The following is an 8,999-nucleotide window of genomic DNA, read 5'->3' as shown; positions in this document are numbered from 1 at the left end:
TGATCCTTGAATCAAAGATAGAAACTTGTACTTTGATCTACACCAAAAAGGTAAAGAAGTGTAGTATGAGGACCAAAACCGTGGGTACTAAGTAGGAATCATAGTCCTACTTAGGTAAATTATGATATAAATATGAGAAAATGTAAGATAATATGGCTAAGTCAAGGTAGAGAAAAACTAGGATTAGCTTTAACATCATCGTACATAAATAAGTAAATAAATGAAATAATAACATAAGAAAAGGATAAAAACATTCAATTATATCTACAAAATTGGCCCTGATAAACTAATAAGTGCAGAAAAGTAAATAACCCAACGCAGGCCCCATAATCCTAGAGGGTACACATAAGGCTAGGATAACTCGTACCACCATCATTCACCAACTCTCAAGGTACAACAAAATTCTATCCATATTATGCCACATTATAACAAATTCCCCTTATGGACTAAATATTGATTCCCATATCATTAATATCATCCACCATAACTAACATCATTAACATAAATATCATCGATATCATATCGCCCAAATCATGATTAATTTCATAAAAATATCCAAACTCAAATCTATATTTATTTAATCAATATCATAATTGTCTTTCGGACTTGAATTAGTTATATATTTATCATAAATATAATTACCAATCATAATAGTCTTTTGGACTTGAATTAGGTATATATGTGTCATCAATATCATTACCAATATCCAGACTTGAATTGTTAGTATATCATAATATCATTATCATTATCCAATCTTTGACCAGCAAGTATATATATTCAATGTTATAATTATTTTCCTTACACCGGTCTGCTTGACTACACATCACACCACTACACACACATTGATGACATATCTTGTTTTAAGAGTTTAAGTATCACAAAGGCATATTAACATGCATCAACATTAACATCAATCTATTTACCATAATTTTAACATGTAATTGCACCATCACAACCACTTAACACCATATCAAGTAAGCATAAAGTTCACTCCATATGCCCATACTAACCTCTACTCATTGGGTATTTGATTTCAGCCATTCTGCATTAAGAGATACCAATTGGCACCAACTCGCTCATATTGTGACAATTAAGATAAAAATTTAAATCAACTAGATAACAGTTAGACTCAGCCTAGTGATATAACATTAAGATGGAACAATAGGAAGAAAGAAAGTGAGATAAATTCCTAGATATGCTATAGCTTTCTATAGATTTAATGTGGATGTTAACACAATAATTCATAAGACTCTATGCAACATTTTATCTTCTATCGGAACATCAACAATCTAGGCTCTATAATGAATAAACCCTCTGAGTCATGTCAGGTGCCTACTACACGTATGCCTAATAGGAAAACAATAATGGACTACCATTCAATCAATTGTGAAAGTTACTAAAACATTTACTTAGTTAATTTATGTCTGCCATTGGAAAACCTACAAATAGTTCAATATGATTAATTATTTAAATCATTTCCAAAGTTAAATTAATACATCATATAAGAAAAATAAATATAGAGAAAACAACTACAAGTGACTCCCTAGTACCTAGCCTAAACCGGTATAGAAGCACTAAACAAAAAGTAGGGATATCCACAGCACAATATCCATGCAAAATAGAAAGGGCATTAGCTAATGCTAAATGATCAACATTATTGTTATGGAAACTCAAACAAACTTACACCATGGCTATATTCCTAACTTCTGGTATAGAAATTGTAGCGTTAGTGTAACCACACTTACTAATAAACATCATTAACCAACCAAGTTTAAAAAATAATAACACCAATAATAAATATGAAAACACAATAACATCCAATAAGGTTTTGGTTATATCCCCAAATTAGGAATTTACATATCATGTTATTATCTTTTTGACCTACTTGTCCTTTAAATTATGCTTATATATATGTCCTATAGCTTAAAATTTGTATATATCTGACCTTTAACTTACAATTTTAGATATCTTTGTCCTTTGACTTAACATCTTATATATCTTACGAATGTAACCTAACCCTTCCACTCTTTACATCGACCCATTCTTAAACCACAAACAATTCATTAAGGTAGAGTCAAGCTAGTTTGTAGGTACCTGCAATTAAGATATCACAATACCACATTCTATAAATATCACAAGTTACACCTATTATATTATACCATATAATCTCACCTTATGCTTTTAGGGAACCATAGAATTTCACCTCTAATAGTGTCTGCACATGGGACCTAATTTCCTTTCATAAACTTTCTTCAATTATTTAACGCAACCAAGAAACATGTTATATAACATATCTATAACATAGAATAACATTAAAACAAATGAATGAATGAATCAATGCTAGATATGCACATACTCTTTTACCTTTCTCAACATCATTATCATATCCATACTGGTAAGGTACATGACCTATATCACAAAAAACATATTCGTACTGGCATAATATAGACCTATTATCACATCATATCGTATTATACTAGTATGGTACCTGATGTATCATATCAATACTTCATCATAATATAGTGAAAAGACAATGCAATTATCAAATCACAAATTATGCTAGAAGGTATCAATGGATATTTAAATCACAAAAATGCACAATTTTAAGATAGTCAAAGTAGTGCACAATCATTTGACATATTTAATTATTAACAGTAATCTATAATATATAGATATATATATATATATCACAATCACCATATACAAAAGATCCTTATGGACCGTCATTAACTAAGTTTACATTATTATGCATGCACTACTTAATGGTATTCTAGCCTTAATATTTTCATTATACTATCTAAGCACTGGAAAGCATTGATCACAACAACACCACAGATATTGCCAAATCTTCAATCTATCTAATCTAAATACCCTTATGCTCACTATCTCATCTAATTACATTTTTATTCACTATCTCATCTCAATATCTTTTAACTCATTCTCTAATCTTGTAAACTCTAAAAACATTTATCATGACTATTAAGGCATTAGAATTATATGAGTTTCCTGTAATAACCCGAGAATTCCATCCGATAGTAGAACCATGATTCAAGCTCATGATAAATAAATTTTAGTTATTTGGTTATTTTATGATCAATTTTGATGTGTATTAAGGCCTTAAATATGTCCTAGCTATTAGACAAATTAAAACATCCCTTACCCATTTAATTCTTGAGAAGGACATTGCTATAGTCAATTTTAAATGAGCATATCTCCAATTATACAAAGAATTTTTGATCTCTTATCTATCAACAGATAGATAATTGAATTATCTTTCCAACAATACCAATTTCACAATAATCTGATATCGGAGTAAGAAGTTATGGCATTTTATGGAGAGCTATCTGAGTTGTCTAGGAGTGACGAACAAACTAATGGACCGTCAAGATTTGGTATATATATTGGAGATATGGCATGTTTGGAAGAGCTACGAACTCTACCTACATTGATACATAATCAACCTCTACAAATATATATATTTTTTACCAAAAAATCTTTTAAAATTTCCCATAAAATAAATGCCCCACACATCAAAAAGTTCGACTTCAAGATTTGGTTTAAGGGGAATCTCATAACTTCTCAAAAAGCCACCTTTCACTTGACATTGATGACTTGCTTTGACCAGCTTAATGGAATCTCTATGAATGGTGGACCAATAATAACCACATTGAAGATTTTTGGCAGCAGTTTAAATCCCTTTTTGGTGACCACCAAAAGGAGAAGAGTGGCATGCTTGAAGAATATATTTTATTTCAACTTCCATAACACAATGTCTAATTATACCATCTGCGTATTAGCAAAATAGAAAGGGTTCGTCCAAAAAATATTTTCTTACATCAAACAAGAACTTCTTTCTTTGATGATAGATAAGATCCTCAGGGAGTACACCACTCACCACATAATCATCATAGTTGGCATACCATAGTACAAAATTCCTCGACATTGATATAACTAGCTCATCTGGAAAAGTGTCGTCAATCTTGATCTCACCATAATTTTTCATGATTATGCTCAAGGCAAGATAGATGGTCTGCCACTTGGTTTTCGCAACCCTTTCAGCCCTTTACCTCAAAATCATACACTTGCAAGAGCAACATCCATCTAATTAAGTATGGTTTAACTTCTTTCTTTTATATGAGGTATTTAAAAATGGTATAATCTATGTGCACCACCACGTTAGTGCCAAACAAATAGGCGTGACATATTTCAAAAGCATATACGACCACCAATAATTCTTGCTCTATAACCATGTAGTTACATTGAGAATCATTCAATGATTTACTTGCACAGTATATTAGATAGAACAACCTCTGCTTCCATTTGCCTAACATTGTGGTTAGAACAACACCACCTTCATCATACATTAGTTCAAAGGTTGAAGAATAATTTGGGGAAACAACAATAGGGGCCATAAGAAGAAGTTTGTTAAAATGATTAAATGCCTTCAAGAACTCATCATTGAACTCAAATTTTTCCTCTTATTCAAGGAGTTTAGACAATCTGTGCAATCTTTGAAAAATCCTTGATGAATCATCTATAAAAATCCACATGACCAAGGAATATTCTCAGACCCATCACGGAGATAAGAGGAGGAAACTTAGCAATCACCTTAACTTATGTATGGTCCACTTGGATACCATCCCCTGAGATTTTATGATCAAGCCTAATTTCCTCCTTATCCATGAAGTGGCATTTTTCCCAATTCAAATCCAAATTGGTTACCACACTCATTTAAAAAACTTTGCTCAAGTGAGTGATGCATGACTCAAATAATTCCTCTATGATAGAGAAGTCATCCATAAAAACCTCCATAAAATCTTTAACCATATCCGCAAAGATAGATCTCACAAACAATTAGAATATTGCCGGAGCATTACAGAACCCAAAAGCCATACGCATAAAGGTGAACGTTCCATAGAGGAATGTAAATATTGTCTTTTATTGGTCTTATGTGGCTATATAATTTTTTTTTTACACTAAGTAGCCATCAAGAAAGAAATACCACCCTCGACCGACTAGACTATCTAGCATTTCATCCATAAAAGACATCGGGAAATGGTCCTTCTTGGCCAAGAGTTCAACTTGTGATAGTCAGTGCACACTCTTCACCACATGACTGGGAAGGATAAGGTCATTATTATCATTTTGTACTGCCTCTATGCCACCCATTTTGGGATGTATTGAACCTGACTAATCCAAGTGCTATTCAAGATCAGGTAGATGACTCCCGCATCAAGCCACTTTATGATTTCCCTTTTAACCACCTCTTACATCGGTCGGTTGAACCTCCTTTAATTTCCATACTTGGGACATGAGATTGGTTTAGTTTAATCTTATGGGAATAAATGTTAAGAGCTATGCCTTTAATATCGACAATCGTCCATCTGATGACACGAATGAATTTCTTCACTCTAACTTTCAAGGCTTCTACTTGGTAGGGCTAGAGATAAATTGCAAGAATGATTGGCAAAGTGTGATCATCACCGAAGAATACATAATGATGATATGGATTTAATGACTTCAACTAAATTTGAGGTAGCTTAAGGATGAATGGTTGTGCGGGTCTACTCTCGCAGATTTTCTGATCAAGATCCAACTATACCAAATTTTTGGTGTAAAATCCATGTCATGTTAAAGAAACAACCACTTCGTCGATGTCTTTGATTACATTTTTCACAATTCTATAAATCTCCCACTAATTTGTCATTCATGACATTCACATCAATATAAATGAGTATCACATAATCAATAACATCAATTTCTAGGACTACTTGAAAGTCTATTGTTTCTGTTATAGCTTTGAATACATTGAAGGAGACCTCTTCATCATTTATTCCAAATTTCAACTCAGCACACTCCACGTCTACCAATTCCCTCTCGGTGGCTAAAAATAACCTTCAATAGGGATTTCATGGTCAATTACACAATCAAGGATCACGAAGTTGGCCAGAAAAATGAACCAGTCGACTTTTACTAGCACAAAATATAGTATCCACTTAGGTTGTTGATAGTATGACTAACCATTAATAATCTCATATTGAAGGTTGCGTTTATGCACCACAAACTTTTGAAATATGGCATATGAAATAAAATTGATACTCACCCTGAGGTCACACAAAGCCATTACAAGTTTGAATATTTTGATGCTGCAAGGGAATTTGAATGCACCAGGGTGTTCCCTCTTTCTTGCCACCGTGCTTGAGATGATTGGACTACAACGATGAATCACTTCTACTATCTCCTCCTCCAAAAGCCCATTTTTCGAGACTAATTCTTTCATAAACTTAGCATACCTCGATATTTTTTGCAAGGCTTCTATCAATGGATTAGTGACGGATAGGTTGCTTAGTTTTTTAATAAACTTCTTGAACTTGGCATTGTCCCTTTTTTCTTGAGCTTTTAGGGAAAATGGGGAGGAATCATAATTTTTGGCATTGAGACAATTTGAGGCTCGTTCACCTTCGCATTTTGAACAATAACTTATTTGGCTTTAGCTCATAATCATTTGACCTCTTTCTCTTAACATTTGTTTGGTCATCATTTTCTTTCCCGTCGGGGTTATCAACAATCTCCACGCCCTTGCCAACAGTTTTCCAACTTCTAGTGAAAATACCATTTCTTACCGTACCACTCAATATATCTACATTTTGTCTTGCATTAAAGTATGTCGATATTTTATTCAATTTTGCCTATAATTATTGGATGGAGGTTGAATGAGACTCTACCATTTTATGTAACTTGGAGAAGTCACTACTCATTTTCCTCACTATCTTGTTGGTCCCCTCTACTACTATCAAAATTTGGTCCAAGCCATCTTCATTTACATATCTCTCAATTTCAAAGTCGACATGGCTTGGTTCTCACTATTTCAGCCTTGACTACACCTTGCCTTTGGTAGGCAATATGGAAACACTCCACATTTCATGGAAATAATCATATCTCTTGCTCAAATATCTCCCTTTCCATATCTTCATACACCTTAGAATTCCTTAAAGCTATTGCATTGACTCCTTCAAAGAAGGTTCCCATCACATGTTAAGTAAGAAGCTAAAAGAGTGATTTCACCTTCTATCATATTTTCATATATTTACTCCTCTTTTTTCCTTTGATCTAGAACACAAAGGACATGGAGGAAGAACCCATGGCCACCTCGGCATCCTTCGTGTCCAAACCTCTGGCTTACTTAGTCACTTGATCCAACACGCTTAATGCAACATTATAACACACCTTGATAAGAGACCCTCCGGATGCATTGCCCATAATGGTTATATTCAATTGATCCAATGCCCCATAAATTATTTGGAGAAACATCTTCTTGGCACTTTGTTGTTTGGGCATTGTATGATTTTATCCTTGAACCTTTGTTATACTACATATAAAGGATCACCACTATATTGATGAAAAATTGTGATTTCATCCCTTAAATTCAAAATCTTTGAAAGAGGGAAATATTAGTACAAAAAGGCATCGTTAAGCTTATTACAAGATATGATGTACCCGGCAGGTATAGATATCAACCACAAAACCGCTTCACACATTAAAGAAAATGGGAAAATCCTTTACCGAATAGACTCTATGAGATATGGACGATATCAAATGGAGAGTATACTTCTATAAAGTCTTTCAAATAGAAATTTCCATCATCATGTGATTGACCCCCAAATAACCCTTTCATATGGATCAAGTGGAGCATCAAACTTTTGACATACTATTCTACATTTCCTTTGGTTGGTGGAATGCCGCTTGCACAAGAGTAATCCTTATTACCAAGATTCTCTATAACCTCCGTACATTCATATGATGAGTTGTTTTTTATTCGTCTCCACTCATGGTTATTTGGATATAATAATAGTCATCTATTCAAAAGATCACAAACAACAATTAAAGTAAAGTGAAACACTATGGTCAACCCCAAAGTTACTAATAACACCACACAAGAGAAAACTAAGTTTCACTCTCCAGCAAAGGCACCATTTTTTGTAATGATCAATTTACACCATTATTGTACTGCAGGGAAGTCGTCAATATAAACCCAACAAGAATCAGGGTCGTATCCACAAGGAGTGCAAGATTATTTTCTAATCCTATGTATATTGAGAGTTAATTAAGGGTTAACCCATAATGTATAGTTAAAACTAGACATAAAATTAAATGGGGGGTATGATTTACAGCTTTGTTTTAAAAAAATTAAGATAAAACACTAAGCAAGAACAATAATTGAGGATGAAAAGTCTAACGAGAGAAAAGTCCTAGGATTATACAATCCTAGGGGTTATTCATATAATGGGTGCTTGAAAGTTTGTCCAGTTCTTAGTCAAATATGTGTTTAGGTTTGATTTTAACTCCTATTGCTAGTCTTTTAAAGAAACACAATATTGTATTATTGGATTCTTTTAAATACCATGAGCATTCCAAACCAATCAATCTAAGACCTCAACTTAGCATCCCTATTTCTAGGATGATGCTCATAATTATAGTTATCCCACATACCGTACTTATTTATAAGATAATGATAAGGAAATAACTAATGTCAAATAGTTGTTCACAATTACTCATCACCCACAACCATCTTTTAAGAAAGATGTGTGATCCAAGTGAATTGGTGCTTTCTACCACAACTCTTATTTTAACCGTAGAGTATAGCAAAACCCAACATCAAAAACTAATAATATGAACTAACAATCAACACCCATACACATTAACACCCTATTCAAGCATAACCTCAAGATAAATGTTTAGCTATTTATTTAACTGAAAAAAAGAGATATACCCAAGTTGGCATTATTGCCTCTATTGAATGTGAAAAGCAAGAATAACCCAAATTCAATTCTCAAATTTATAACTAACTATCTCTTGGAAATTTAATAACAATTGTTTCTTTCCAAAATTGAAGTGTTTTTCTCTACTAAAAATTGAAGATTCATTCTCATATAGTCCATTGTTCAAGGGTTTGAACTTTTTAGGTATTGGGACTCAACTATGAAATTTTATGAAACTGC

At 33.0% G+C, this 8,999-nt stretch overlaps 1 non-coding gene across 1 annotated transcript; it reads left to right on the top strand.

Moving 5' to 3' along the window:
* Positions 1 to 7,320: 7,320 nt before the first annotated feature.
* Positions 7,321 to 7,427, top strand: LOC124898228. Its single transcript, XR_007055204.1, has one exon. It is a non-coding gene; the product is annotated as a small nucleolar RNA R71 (small nucleolar RNA).
* Positions 7,428 to 8,999: the final 1,572 nt, after the last annotated feature.

The sequence above is a fragment of the Capsicum annuum genome, chromosome 4, assembly GCF_002878395.1.
Source record: "Capsicum annuum cultivar UCD-10X-F1 chromosome 4, UCD10Xv1.1, whole genome shotgun sequence".
Classification (NCBI taxonomy): Eukaryota; Viridiplantae; Streptophyta; class Magnoliopsida; order Solanales; family Solanaceae; genus Capsicum; species Capsicum annuum.
Note: the sequence above shows the minus strand (reverse complement) of the source record. Positions and strands in the feature narration are given on the sequence as shown.